At 43.3% G+C, this 15,127-nt stretch overlaps 1 protein-coding gene across 4 annotated transcripts in view; it reads right to left on the reverse strand.

Moving 5' to 3' along the window:
* PLPP4 (phospholipid phosphatase 4) overlaps positions 1-15,127 on the reverse strand; it is a 567,054-nt gene that overhangs the window by 507,139 nt on the left and 44,788 nt on the right. The window contains exon 1 of one of the 4 annotated variants that reach the window (XM_082424837.1): positions 6,414-9,604. The exons of the other annotated variants lie outside the window; for them this stretch is intronic. The gene's annotated coding sequence lies outside the window, so the exon portion shown is untranslated. Of the gene's footprint in view, positions 1-6,413; positions 9,605-15,127 lie in introns of those variants that run through there. 4 annotated transcript variants of the gene reach the window in all.

Here is a 15,127-nt window from a genome sequence, read left to right on the forward strand (position 1 = left end):
CCCGCCACATTCTACCACCCCACCCCCTGTCAGCACAGCATGTGCACATATGGTCCCCCAGCTCTGCTGGGACTCAGCTGAGTCCAAGTGCCCAGAATTCTGAGAGTCGTAGGATAAAACACATGTGTAGCCCTTGCTACTGTACCCCACATTCTCCGATCATGGCAGGGCTTATCAGCCTCCTGAACCACACACAGTGGAACAAATTCTAAAACATTCTGTTGGCACAGTGGAATTACCTCCTTCCAAAATGAGCTTGTAAAAAATCACTGTAAGTGCTGGAAACCTAATGTACGGCATGGTGACTGTAGTTAATAATAATGTATACTCGAATTTGCTAAGAAAATAGATCTCAAGTGTTCTCACCACGCACAAAAAAACAAAATAACTATGTGAGGGATGGACATGTAAACTCACTCTACTGTGATGATCATTTCACAACATATACATCTATCAAACATGTTGCACACCTTAAATACATATAATTTTTACTTGTTAATCGTATCTTAATAAAGCTTAAAAAATAACTGAGGCTTTTAGCTATCAAAATCCTGGCTCCCCATCTTCACCTCCTTGGACCCCCCCACCCTCTGGCCAGATTGCTGCATCCTCCACAAGGCCACCTCTGAGATCATCCAAGCTTTCGGAAAATGGTTAGTCCAGTCATGACCCCTGGCCACACTCCAAAGCCAAAGCTACATCAAGGTCACTCAGATTCCAGCAGCCCCAGGGTCCCAAACTCTTTTCCCAAATAAAGGAAGGAAGGAAAATAGGACAGGAGAGAGGGAGAGGGAGAGGGAGGGGGAGGGGAGGGGGAGTGGAGAGATGGGGGGAGGGAGGAAGGGAGGAGGAAGAAAAAGAGGAAGAAGGAAGGAAAGGAGAAAGGAGGAAGGGAGGAATGAAGGAAGGAAGGAAACAGGAACTTCGTGGAGCCTGACTCTGCGTGACTGATTCCCTGTGCCCACCCGGAGTGTCCAACTCTTTCATTTGTAACGAATTCCTCCTCAGCCTTTAAGACCCAGCTCAAATATGACCTTCTCTGAAGCCTTCCCTGACTTCTTCAGACAGTTCAGTGCTGCCACAGACACCAAACTTCGCTATTCTGGCACTGACCATTCTCATTCTAGGTCTCTGGGCTAAAAATCAGAGGACTGGCTAAAAAACCTCCACAGTATTTCTAACTGTTGAATACTGTGAGCATATGAACTACATGACTTCCAAATCACATGAGCCAAAGTCATAAACACTCACTTGTGGCTGTGAGGTCCCCAGCCCTGAACATGCTACTGTCCTCTGAGATCACAGAGGAACGTAGGAGGCCTGGACCCCCAGGCACGGCTGGGGGGCCTCCACGCGTGCAGCTTAGCTTCTAATGGGCTCTCCCACCTCCCTGGAGGCACCACCCTGGGCGCCGAGGTGGAGGAGGGAGCCGGGTTTGGGCAGAGCCAAGCTCAGTCCAAGCTCGGTCCACTCTAGTGGAGTGTTGTGGTTAGGGTTAGCAGCCAGGGGGCAGAAGGCAGAGGCGGGGGGTGAGGGGCCGCTGTGCAAATCCATCCGAGGCCCGCTGTCACCCCCGGTCCCTTCTCTGCCCACCCATCAACCAGCCGCCTCTTACGATCGTCCACGCGCCACCTCTGTCAGGACCACCTCTTTCAATGACTTTGCGGGTTTCCCTGGCTGAGCCCCAGCAGGCCCCCAGGCCCCCAAATCAGAGGACGTTAACGATTGGTTGTTTTCCTGTCTCCATGGAGACTCAATTGGTTTTCTGGAAACAGCCACAGACTTTATGAATCAATTCTGTGGGTGGTGGGGGAAGGTGTATTTTGCCATGATTCTCTGAGACAAGCACCTGTGTTTGTGTTTCCTCTCAGATGAAAGCAGATGACAGTTGCAGGCTGCTCTTCCATTTATTACTTTTCTTAAATATCTATTTGGCTGCGCCAGGTCTTAGTTGCGGCATACATGTGGGATCTAGTTCCCTGACCAGGGATCGAACCCGGGCCCCCTGCATTGGGACCGTGGAGTCTTAACCACTGGACCACCAGGAAGGTCTCCACTTACTAATTTTCACATTTTCTTTCCACAGCCTGTCATCCAACCCCAGACCTACTTGGGTGCCTGTGCCCCTTGCAAGAGCCCTGGGGTCCCAGAGGTGTAGGGAGGATACATCTAAAACAGAGGTCGAGACACCAGGACTGGAGGCACATGTCACCTGCCCTTCCCAGTGTGGTCTCCAGCTCTGTGGTGTGCAGCTGGTGTCCCTGCCTGCCACTGGTGCACAAACATCCTGGGTGTCGGCGCTTGGCCTCAGCAGGCCATCAGGAACCTCAGTTTCCCCAGGGTACTGTGCTGGTTGGGGGCTGGCCCCCTACCGTGTCTGAAGAAGAAACAAACGTTGTTGTCCCCTGCCCCTCAACACAAAAAAATTCCCCACCATGGGACACGTGTGACCTCACTCACTGAAAAAATTAAAGGCACTGTCTCTGCCCTCAAGGTTAAAGACTACTTTGGGTAGAATAGTGAATACTGTAACAATTCTCAAACAAAGGAGTCTCAAAGGTAAAATTCTTAAAAAAGAAAAAAACTACAAGTTCTTGGGGGAAACTCAAATTATCACAAGGACAAATAAATAAAAGCTAGAAGACGAGCAACTCAACGTAATTCCAATTAATTTGAAGGTTTAAAAGGGGTCGATCATGTGAGGCACTTTTTCGAGAAGGCTCAGGAGATGGCGGAACAAGACATAGCCACAAAGTCAGACCAACCACAATGAGGTCAGCTCCAACAATACTGGAAACTTGCTTTCCTTTGATAATAAATGGCCTCTTCTGTGATGAGACCTGGGCTGGTGGGCAGCTTTCCTAAGGCCACCAAAAGCCAAGCACTTGGGAAAGAAAACCTTGACCAACAGTTAATTTGGGATCATGAAAGAAGCTTCATTACGGCTTCCAAAGGAAGAACTGAGCACCAACTAAGTATATATGTTGAAACTAAAGCATTTATTGCATTAGGGAAAGCAGCCATTCGGAATCTGCCACTTCATATATTTGCATATATTTAGAAATCCAAATATCTCTGGCACATTCACTAAACCTAAACTTTTTAGGTTTACAGTTTTACATCTAAGAGCCTCTTAATCACAGTATTAATCACAGACTTTAAACTGGTGTTCATATTTATGAAACATGTGCATTGGTTTTCCTCTGGGCTGCCTCTGGTCCCCCGGGGGTCTGGGAAACCATGGGAAGCCATCCTGAGCTGCACTGGTAAGAGCAGAGGTGTCCCCAGGTCTTTGCCCCAATGCCTTTCCTGGAAAAGACTCAGAGTTTGGGTCTCAAGGCTACTCAAAATATGAACCCCACTTCCCTTCCCCTTGGATCTAATTCCAAAAGCCAATTGATCAAGCCCAGAACTGCAAATTGCTTTGGCTTTTTCTACTTTGAATTCATTTTCTGTGATCTTATATATAGAATGTGGAAACCAAGGATAATGCCTGTAGCAATCATAATGGCATGACTTGGGGCCAGTTAAAGAGATTCGAGGAATTTCTGTCTTAATATAACAAAACTTTGCTTGAAAGTATGCAAATACACACGCACGTATGTGTGGGCGCCCACATACACGCACACACTTTGTCTTGGCTGCAGATAGACAAGAAACCTGGCAGTCAACTGGTTTTCTATTGAAAGTCACGGAGTTTTCCAGTGTCAATGTGTGCACACACTCCTACTTAGTTAAAAGGGACAAGTATTTGGTTTACTATTTAGTATTTATCTAGAGGCTTTTGTCTTGGAGTTTAAAAACAATTTAATTGCATTAATTAGACTTCAAAGCAGTGCTGAAATATCTTCTGAATTTTTCTGAAGCCAGAACAAAAGAAAGTTGTACCCCGAGACCATTCTTGAGGTCTCCGAAGCAAAACGATTTCATCTAAAATTTAAACTAAGTTAGAAAAACATTTCAAAAAGATCACAAACCCCAAAATAACTGAAAAGGCATAAAAAGGAGGAGAGAAGCAAAATAAACGGACAAAAGTAAAATCTGTCCTAAGAAGTCGTATCTCCAAATATGAGGCATTTTTATTTGATAATATTGGTTACTTTTTTAGAATATTCTTTAAAATAGTTATCCAAATTCCTAGATGATAACAAGGTTCTTTTGAAGCTGACGGTAGGAGTTCAGCTTATAAAACCAATATACAACCAGAGCCACATCTGCTTTTGTGTTTTAAGCATGAAAGTATTTTAATATCTACTCTGAATGCATTATCAACTTAGCAATGGAGAGGAAAACTCCTAGATTCAAAGACTTCCAAAGTGAATACAATCCCATCATATGAGCTTAAAAAAATCGCAAAAAGTTTCTGTTTCACTATTTCAGTTCTTTGAGTTTTATACCTTGGCTCTCAGGCATGGGCGATATCCACAGCAAGAATGAATTGGAAAATTAATTCACAAGGTACCTTTCTCCGTTATGAACAGGTTTTTTTTTTCTCCGAAAGACATGGCACACTAACTCTTCTTTTCAAGCAAATTTAATTGCAACACCTTTAATCAAGTAGTCTATAACTTTGCTGCCCAGAATATAACTGTAAACTTGAAAGGGGCCCCCCAAATGCCCACTGGTAGCTACTGACCCGAGGACCATTTCAGAGCCTTCAGCAGTGTGTTCTGCCTTCCCAGCAGGCTCCCATCAGTTCATCTGCTAGTCCTTGCTTACATCTAAGTCGGTCATTTTATCTATGTGCATCCCACAAGGTACTTGCCAGGGAAATGCAAGAGAAAAAACTTTCCTGCTCCCATCCTCCCTTTCTGGAACTTGGCCGGATTAGAATATTGCTTCCTGATCCTTCCAATAAGCTAAAACGCCAGAGGCACTTAACAATTAAAAGAAGAGACCGGACGTATTCGTTTGGAACATGTACATTGTGTATAAAATCTAATTGTTCTTTTACATGATCTCCATATTGCTAACATTGCCCAACTAGAAATGGAAACTGCCACATAATTTAATCTGTGCAGGATTCTTACCTTTATGCAACTAGAAGAGAATAAATTAAGAAGTTTTTATTCTTTTTTTTTTCCTCCCCTAAAAGAAGTAAAAACTTTAAAGCCGCTAAGAGATTTCAAGTTCACACTGAATTCCTTTGGGCTAAGAGATAGAGGAGATCATGAGTAGGCATTCACACATCCTTTACAGAGATATTCAGGCAGGATCAAATTAGGTTGTTTGGTTTTCATGGCCCCCTCAGGGCTTAGTTCTGTTTAGCATCATCAGGCAAGGAACTTATTATAACTCGGCAAGTTCAGTCTATTTCCAAAATATTATTCCCCTAAGGTCTAAATACTGGCCATGGAGCCTCACCATCACATTAGCCAAGTAAAAGGCTGGTTGCCCACCCCACCTCTCTCCCCCAGTATATTCCTTTTAAGAAACCCCAGCCACGTGTACTGGGTAGATATGTACTAGGTGGATACCACTTGAATTGGGCAGGCCTGCACACCTTCTAACTTTGTAGATTAACACCAATAATAAAAGTAAGAATGGCATTCAATAATTAAGTACTTGTCATGTGTACTTTACAGTTATTCTCTCATTTTTTTTCCCAACAACCCTACAAGGTTAACGCTATTGTTATCCCTATTTCACAGATGAGGAAATGAAGGCCCAGAGAGGTTAAATAAGTTGCCACGGTCACACAGCAAGTAAGTAAACAGCAGATCCGTGGTACCAACCCAGGCCTCTTTAACTCCAAAGCCCTGCACTTGCCTCTACTCTGCCTCTTGTGGTTCCCGATGTGCCCACCAGTGTCCCCCAACTGTCCTTGCTCTCCCTGTGCTGGCCTCATGACCTTCAGAGTTCTTGCATACCTTCTTAGTTCGTCCTGAAAGTTACCTAGGGTCTCCCCAGCTACATCCCAAATTCCATAGCCACTGGGCTACTGGGCATCCCAGCCTGGCCCAGGCCCCAGAACATTCCATCCTGTCTGCTGTGCACATAACAGTCCCCATAGTTCATCCAAGACTCTGGAAACTTCATCATTATGTTACCCTATTGAATCCCTCACAATATCCTGAAAAGGTTAAATAGGTTTGTCCCAATCTTAGACATTGAAGCTCAAAAGGATGAAGTCAATTCCACCATAGGTCATGCAGCTTATTTAGTGGTGATTCCTCAATTTTACCCCAGGAGTTGCATTGTTTTCCCCATTACTCCTTGGCACACAGTAGGTCTCTGATAAATAGCTGTTGATGAACTCACAGGGACCCCATTCTCTCCACCATGACTTTTCCATTTGTAGTAATTTTCATTTCAGAAAAAATTTTTAAATTCTCAAAAAATATTTGCTCAACTACGGTAACAAGCACCCTCCAAATTCCAGTGGCTGAACCCAACAAAAGTTAAGTTCTCACTCACGCCAAGTCCACTGTGGGTCCAGATGACGCCCCAGGGAAAGTGTCCACCATGTGGTGGCTCAGCACTGACCTCCATCAATGCATTCTTCCACAGATGCCTACATGGGGGGAAGAATTCATGGCGAACAAGCGTTAGCAGTTAATGCTTCCACCCACAAGTGACACACTTACTGTCACCCAGAGTCTGCTGGCTACAAGAAGTCACATAGCCATGCCCATCTTCAAGAAGGCAGAGAAATACAACCTTCCTGTTTGTATAAAACGAAGGAAAACCAGCTGTCAAGAAAGCAGTAATAGCTACTATAAACATGGAAAAAAGAAAGATTTGAGAGGCAACATGATTTAAGAAGTAACAAGGTCATGCAGCTAAAAACTAGCAGAGTCAGGACCCAAACCCAGGCTATCTATCTCTAAAATCTGAGTCCTTAACTAACACATAATTCTCAAGAGAAGTGTATCCATTTCATATGCCACAATAATTTTGCACGAACAGTCAGCACTTATTGCTTGTTGGCTGACCCCGCTCACTTGTCTGGGGTTTGCCCAGCTGACAGCTGATCGAGGCTGACCTCGGTTAGGAGGACTTGGACGACTGGACTCCGCTCCACATCTGTCAGCCTCCAGCAGCCTGGTGTGGGCATTTCTCATTGCAATGGCAGAGGCCCAAGAACAAGCAGGCCCAAGGCAAGTCATATGGCTGAGTCCAGAGTCAGGAAGCGGGGAAGTGAGGAGGGAGGGCACTGTAATATTATACAGCAAAGGGAATGAAGAATTAGTGGAAGTATACGAAAGCTCATTCTGTAAAAGGCCATATGGTAAATATTTTTGGCTTCTGGGACCATACTGTTTCTGCTACCACTACTCAACTCTGTGACTGTAGCATGAAAGAAGCCATACATCATAAGTAAACTGATGGGTGTGACTGTGTTCCAATAAAACTGTATTTAGAAAAAGCAGCAGCAAGCCAGACTTGCTCTAAGGGCCGGAGTTTGCCAACCCCTGAATTAGAGCCACGACTGCAATCTTCCACAGAGGGTTCTAGTCCTAGTTCTGGAACTATCTGGTTGTATGGTCTTGACAGCATCACTTTTTTTTTCTCACCTGACCTTAACCTTTCCATTTACAATGTGAGGGAGTTGGAGTAGTTCTTCAGAACGGTAAAACTCTTAGATTCACAGTCCAAATCATATTATCATATAAACCAGAAGGGATGTTCTGAGGTCTAGCTGAAGAGATTATTCTCAGACTAATAACAGAATATGTATTATTTTTTGTCCTTAGTATTATTGTTCACCTGCAAAGGCTAAAATTCTATGATTTTACTTGTACTAGAGTTGCCATGCAAAAGACACTGATCAATAGCAATACAATCTTTAAAAAAAACAGCAATATAGTCTTAGCTCCATCAAAGTCAAATAGATTTTTTTTTCCATCCATCCAAGCAGGAAGTCAGCCAGATACATGGAATGAAAAACAAACTGACACTTTTAATGACAAGTGGATAGCAAAGCTTTACTGATAACAAGAATAAAAAAATAAAATACTAGAGAGTCAACTCTGGGTGACATCAGTGAAGGTTAAAGAGAAACATACAATTAACTGATCCAGAAGGATAAGCTATAGTGAGGGACACATGAAACAGGAAGCAGGGAACGCAGCATTTAACTGAAGGTTATGCCATTTATCATCTTCTTTATTGGCACCTCGAAAGCATGTAATTCAATACACTGCAATATCGCAGGAGGATATTTTTGCTTTTTTCCCCTCCACCAATCTTCACTGCCAGGCTATTGCCAGAATTACAAAAAGAATATTTATGTTAATAGCAGCTGTAAAGAGAAAGCGCAAGTGAAATACTCTGTAACTATCCATAAAATCAGGGCAACATGCAGAGCTTTGCAGACATCTGACCTTCTGAAGCTTTATATCAGTGGTTCCCAACCAGGCAGGGGAGAGGGGGAGCAATGCTGGCAACCTCTGGAGACATTTTAATTGTCCCAAATGGGGAAGTGCTACTGGCATCTAGCCCACACAGGCCAAGGATGATGCTAAATACCCTACAGTACACAAGACAGACACACACAGCAAAAAAATTGTCTGGTCTAATGTGTCAACAGTGTCAAGGTTGAGAAATATTCTTTTCATAGACAAAAAAAGCATCAGCTGAGACTGACAGCAACTTTCCAAATCACTGGGAACTCCAAATCATGATTATACATCCCACAAAAGCAGCATGTATTTTAAACCAGCCGCGAGCGACTTTATTTTGTAGCCTAGCAACATTTCAAAGCCAGGTACTTGGTGTCAAAAGATTCCACATAAGTGCTAGAGAAAAGCACCTTTCCAAAAGGCAGATCACAAATTCCAAAACCTGTCCCAGAAATGATAAATGGTTCAAAATACTGAAAAAAACACTGGGATTAACATATTATTTTTAAGTATAGTAAATGCCTTTATTGCTGTGTTATATAAAATAGTCTTTCTTAAATCTACAGTATCAAAAGCACTGTGGATATTTTCTAACCAAAGAACATCATATGTGGCAGGAGAGTCTTCATCTCATTTGAATTACGTCTTGACAATCACATGCAACATCAGCTTTTACTGTAACTTGCAATGTATCTTCAACAGGATATAATTTATCAGCGGGTCAAAGAGCTGGAAAATTAATATCTGTTTAGCTAAACACATCACATCTGTTAGCAAACTTGTCCAAATAATTTGGCATCGTGGCTTACAATATTTGTAGACAGAGACCATTTATCATTTGGATTATTTCTAGAACCCACAGGCTTGTTTGCTATGCATTGCATAGAAGTATGTGGGTACCTGCACACATGCACACACTTTACATGAACCCTTTAGAATGCTTTGCACAAGCTGGTTGGTTGTTCTTAAGGGAAGGGAGCACAGCATCACTTCTGCGACTTCCCTTCAGTTCTGTTTCTCCATTGCATTGTCCTTCCACCTTGCCAGGCATTGGTGTCATTTCCTCTTCAGTTCATTCCTAAACAACCCCAGGTAATAGGTTTTCAGCAACAGCAGAGGAGACTGTTTAGGATAATGTTCCAGGGACTGATAAAAGTTCCTGCATGTATACCCTAGCCTTTCATTAACTGCAAAAGAGCTCTCTATGTCTCCCTTCAGGGGCCTTCCCAGAGCAAAAGCATGTGTCCTAGTGGTGAAGAGCATCAACCCTGTTCAAAACCCACCCTGACCATTTTCTGGCAATGACCTTGGGCAGATAGCAGAACCTCTTGATCCTCAACCTCCTAGATGGAAGTACAGACAAAACTGCCCGCCTCCTGGGAATGTTCTGAGGATGAGATGAGGTCATGCTTTCCAAGTACCGAGCTCAGGGTCCAGCACACAGCCCTTCATAAGCTCCAGGTGTCATTAGTAGATGAAAGGAGTCTGCAAGCTATTCCATCAAGTCCATTTTGAGCCTGCAGTTTGGTCCTGACTCTCTGCTCAGTGCCAAGGACAGTACACATGAGAGAGACACATTCTCCCCTCAGATTGTTCACGGTGTCGGCAAGGAAACACACTGGCACAGGTGAAAGAGCAGGAGAACAGGCAGGGGTGATACGTGTTGTATGGCACAAAGCAAGGATGCTGGAGATCAGAGAGCAGGGAGCTCAGCTGGAAATTTCAGGGAAGTTAACACATCGGAAGCTCTCAGCCCAGCACATGGCCCGGAACAAGTACACGAGGAACGCTGGCCATCATTATTATCACTGTCATCCGCTGCAGAGGGTAATGGGACATGTGCCTCCTCCATCACCAGGATTAACAGCTGCTGCCACGGGGCCACCAACTCCCACCTCTTACTGAAGGACAGGGGCTCTGCAAGAAACTTCACTTCACTGCTGCCTGCTTGCCTGGGGCCTTTTTCATTATCCCTTGTTTTCTTCTTTGTATTGCTTGCTCTCTCTCTTCCTCGGCTTTTGGTTTAGTGTGGGAGTTATTTGATTTATTATTTGCTAAACAGGCAAACCAATTTTTTTCCTTGCTAAATTTCATAATTTTACAAGTGCTGACGAGAGTGTTCACAAATACCACAAACCGTCTCCATAAAGCCTTTAAATCCATTCGGACAGTTTCGGGATTGTGCATCATCTAGCAAAATACATTGGCTTTATGGTGTTTTATCCTTTTTATTTAAACTTCACTTGTTTCTTATTTGCTTTGTCTTTTTTTTTAACAAAAACCTTAACACTAAAGAAATGAAGCTGCCAGCACGTAGTTCCCTAGGCATTTGGGCTCCCTTATTAAATTCAGAAAACAGCAATAATCATCCAAGTGATTTAAGTTGCACGAAAAGGCTTCCACAGTTATCTGTCCCATCATCAACGTTTCCCACTGCCAAGGACCCTAGGTCAGCCTGGGTCCCTTATTTGGTCTGGGCATTCTGGAAGAAATATATTAGAGCTGGAAATAAACATAAAGATGACCTGTTCAAACGCACATTTAACAGAGAGGAAACTGAGGCTATGAAGAAGTGACCTAAACTTGGAAGCAACCAAGATGTCCTTCAGTCAGGCTCCAGATTGCCATGCTGGGCACAGCGTCTCTGCACACGGCCCACCAAAGCTGAGGCGTCAGAGCAGCCTTTTCACACTGGGAACCCTGACCTGAAGCGCCCCAGTGCAAGCCCTCTGCACACAGCACCCTATGAGCAAGTGAAACTAGACAAAGCACAAAGGAAAAGAAAAAAAACAAAACAAAACATCTGGCCCTAGTCCTGTGTCTGATTTAAAGATCTGAGTGGCAAAAGCTAATTTTAAAGGATCAACATTACTACACATCAAAATATGAATGCTGGTTTTAGAGACAAGATAGAGGAGTAGAAAGTGAGCTCACCCCTTCTCATGGAAACCTCAGAATCACAACTAACTGCTGAACAACCACCAACAAGATGTCCCTCAGTAGGTGAATGGATAAATAGGTTCCCTGTGGTACATTCAGACAATGGAATATTATTCAGCGCTAAAAAGAAATGAGCTATCAAACCATGCTAAGACACGGAGGAAACTTAAGTGCATATTACTAAGTGAAAAAAGCCAACCTGAAAAGCATAATTAATTCTGGAAAAGACAAAACTATACAGTTAATAGAAAGATCACAGGTTGCCAGGGGTTAGGGGAGAGGGAGGGATGAATAGGCAGAGCACACAGGATTTTTAGGGCAGTGAAAATACTCTGTATGATATTATAATTATGGGTACATGTTGTACATTTGTCCAAACCCATAGAATGTACAACACCAAGAGTGAACCTTACTGTAAACTGTGGAATTTGGGTGATAATAATGTGTCAATGTAGGGTCGTCAATTATAACAAATTTACAGTCTGAGGGGGGATGTTGATAATGCAGGAGGCTGTGCATGTGTGGGGACAGGACACATATGGGAGATCTCTGTACCTTCTGTTCAATTTTGCTGTGAATCGAAAACTGCTCTAAAAGAATAGAATCTTTCAAACAAAACTACACTGTACATTGCTATGCATTGATATATCCACTCAATGATGACCAATACAACACTACTCATTGTTCCCTAGGGGAAAAAATAAAAATAAAAACCAACCCTCCTCCAACTAGAGCTTCTATATCTACAGACTTTGCCCCTAATCTATCCCTTCTTCTCGGCTAGCCTATCAACTCCTTGAATTGAAGGTTCTTTTAAAAAAAAAAAAAAATTCCATGAGGCGAGAGCTTGCTTTTTCCTTCTGACATCCGGGGCCTGGAATGCTGGGTGAGGTCAAGTTAAGAAAGGTTTTTCCAGACTCACCAAGACCTCCCTTACCTCAGCCTTACCCAACATCCCAAGTATCAACCTGTGCTCAGACTTCAGGTGATGCTTATTAATTCTAGCAAGCATCACCTGATCTCTTTCTTGCAATTGACAAGAGAACGGATACTAGGACTGATTCCACGTACTAGACCCTGTTCATGCACCACTCCAGACATTCCCACCCACCTTCCTCTCTCCCCACCCACCCCTGCCCCTCCTGCTCCCCAGAGCCTTCCTAAGGATGGTTCATGCCACTTTCTTAGCTGTACAGACCAGCTCTGCTGCCACCACCTTTGCTGCCATCAATTAGGAGCCCCTTCTAACTGACATCAACTGACAAAGTCTGCTCGGCCCACATGCTGGCCAGACCAGACCACAGAAGCTCTGTCTCTCCCAGCACCTCCCTGGATGGGCCAGGAAACAGCTCAGAAGTGCAGGAATGTTAACGCCCCAACAGCCGAGAGAGGAAGGAGCCGACTGGTAAACTCCTCACCCTTCTTTCCTGCTTTGGACGGTTCTGAATTGAAGTGATTCCCATGCCTCTGTTCCAGCGATGTCCTGCACTGCTGTGTTTCTTACAAACTCTGACCCACTGTGTCAAACACCAGCTTGTATTTACTGTCATTGTATGCCTCTCTCAATTCTTTTTCTCCTTGGGGTTTCACCATTCTCCACTTCCCCACCAAGCTTTCTCTGTAAATGGCCAGGTAGTAAACACTTCAGGCTTTACAAGCCACATAGTCTCTGTCACAACGACTCAACTCTGCCCTTGTAGCTTGAAAGCAAGTGCCAATGAGATTCGTTAATGAGTGGATGTGACTGTTCAAGAAAACATTATTTATGGATGTTGACGTTTAAATTTCATATAATATTCACATGTCACAAAATATCTTTTTTTCATTTATTTTCAGCCATTTAAAACTGGAAAAACCATTCTTAGCTCATGGATCTTATAAAACAGGCAATGAGTGGGCTGAATCTGGCACGTAGTTTGCCAACCCCTGCTTTAAATCACTGAGTGGTTGGCTTTCTTAGCTCACAGACTATACAAAAACAGGTGACACAGGCCAAAATTTGCCAGCCCCCACTGCGGCCTGTGAGCTTTGCTTCAGGCCTGTTTTCTAGAGATCCCAGGCTAAGACACTCCATAGTCATAATCCTTAGGTGAATTCTTTAAACAACAATAAATTTTTTAAAAAAATTTTTTCTTAATAATGTTCTGCACTGACCCAGGAGCCTGAGTTACTGGACATGCAGCTCCATCAAGAAAGCCAAATCCTGAAAGACAAATACCATATGATATCACTTATATGTGGAATCTAAAATATGACGCAAATGAACATATATATGAAACAGAAACAAACTCACAGACATAGAGAATAGACTTGTGGTTGCCAAGGGAGGGTGAGGGAGGGAAGGATTAGGAGTGTGGGATCAGCAGATGCAAACTAGTATATATAGGGGATGGATAAACAACAAGGTCCTATTGTATAGCACAGGGAACTATATTCAATACCCCTGTGATAAACCAGAATGGAAAAGAATATGAAAAAGAATATCTATATATATGTATAACTGAATCACTTTGCTGTACAGCAGGAATTAACACAACGTTGTTAATCAACTATACTTCAATAAAATTAAAAAAAAAAAAAAAGAAGAAAGAAAGAGAAAGCCAAATCCCCTGCCTCCTTCCGACAGTTGTCCTAATGACTGAAGCTCAAGGATGTGGGAGGTAGGCCTCCAGGGTTTCTTTTGTGTCAAATACTACCTTCCATTCCATTTTTCTTTCCTTGGGCATAGTTCTTTACTCCCCTTTAAGGTCAAGGAACATGGATTAAATTTTTGTATCCTCTATGGGTACCTCCTACACAATGAATATTTATTGCTCACTAAACATGTGTTGATTCTGCATCAGAGTAGGAGCAAGAAGACAGATTTCATGATGGGGTTGGATTTCTTTATCAGAGCTGCCTGAGGAGAGAGCAGGTTGCCTTCAGGAGAAGTGAGCTGCTCATCGTGTTAGGTAATCAAGAAGAATCTACAAGACCACCTGGCAAGGATGCTAAGCACTCAAGAATTTATACTTCAGGTAGAAGGTTGAACTTCATTCCAGCCCCGAGAGGCTGTGATTCCCCACGTTAGCAAAGGAGAGCCAACTGTCTGAGATGCAAGAGAGAGACAGAAAAGACTACTGGGACACTTTGCTTTGCAAATGAATAATAATAACAACGACCAGCACAGATTGAACCTAAAATGTGTTCCAAGTACTGTGCAGTACTAATCCAAGACCACACAGCTAGAAAATCAAACAAGAACTGAACCCCAGTCTGACTGACCCCAAAGGCCATGAGATATCCCACTTAATCTTTCTCCTTGAGTGAATGGTTGGCTCACACCATGAAGTCCTATCATGTCTTGATGGGACCATATTGTCTGACCACTTAAAAAATGACATTAATGATCATGTCTTTTCTTGACTTAATTAAGGTCCATTATGATGCTTCTACTCTTGAGAAAGAACGTATGAGAGGATCAAACTACTCCTCAACTTAAAAAATAAAACTGCAGAGAATCACGAGTGTTATGGAACATGGACTCTCCCCAGGGAACTGGGAACAGCTGGCAACAACTGCATCACAGCTCACCACTAATTAAGAATGTTTAAATGGCAGCCTGCATCTCAGGGGGCTGCTGCAGCCAGGAACCATGGCATTCCATCAAGCCTAGAAACAAGTACTTTGTCCTGAACCTGATGTATAATTTATGTGGGCAAAAATGTGTCTCCTCTCCTTCCAAAACAGACAAGCAACAACACGGAGCCCCAGCTGTGCACCTCAGCCCCTCCACAGAGAAATACTACTCCTGTAATGGTCTAATTTTGTTTCAACCTGGAGCACATTTTACAACATTGCTC

This window comes from Balaenoptera physalus (genome assembly GCF_965194825.1).
Source record: "Balaenoptera physalus genome assembly, chromosome: 14".
In the NCBI taxonomy this organism is placed as follows: Eukaryota; Metazoa; Chordata; class Mammalia; order Artiodactyla; family Balaenopteridae; genus Balaenoptera; species Balaenoptera physalus.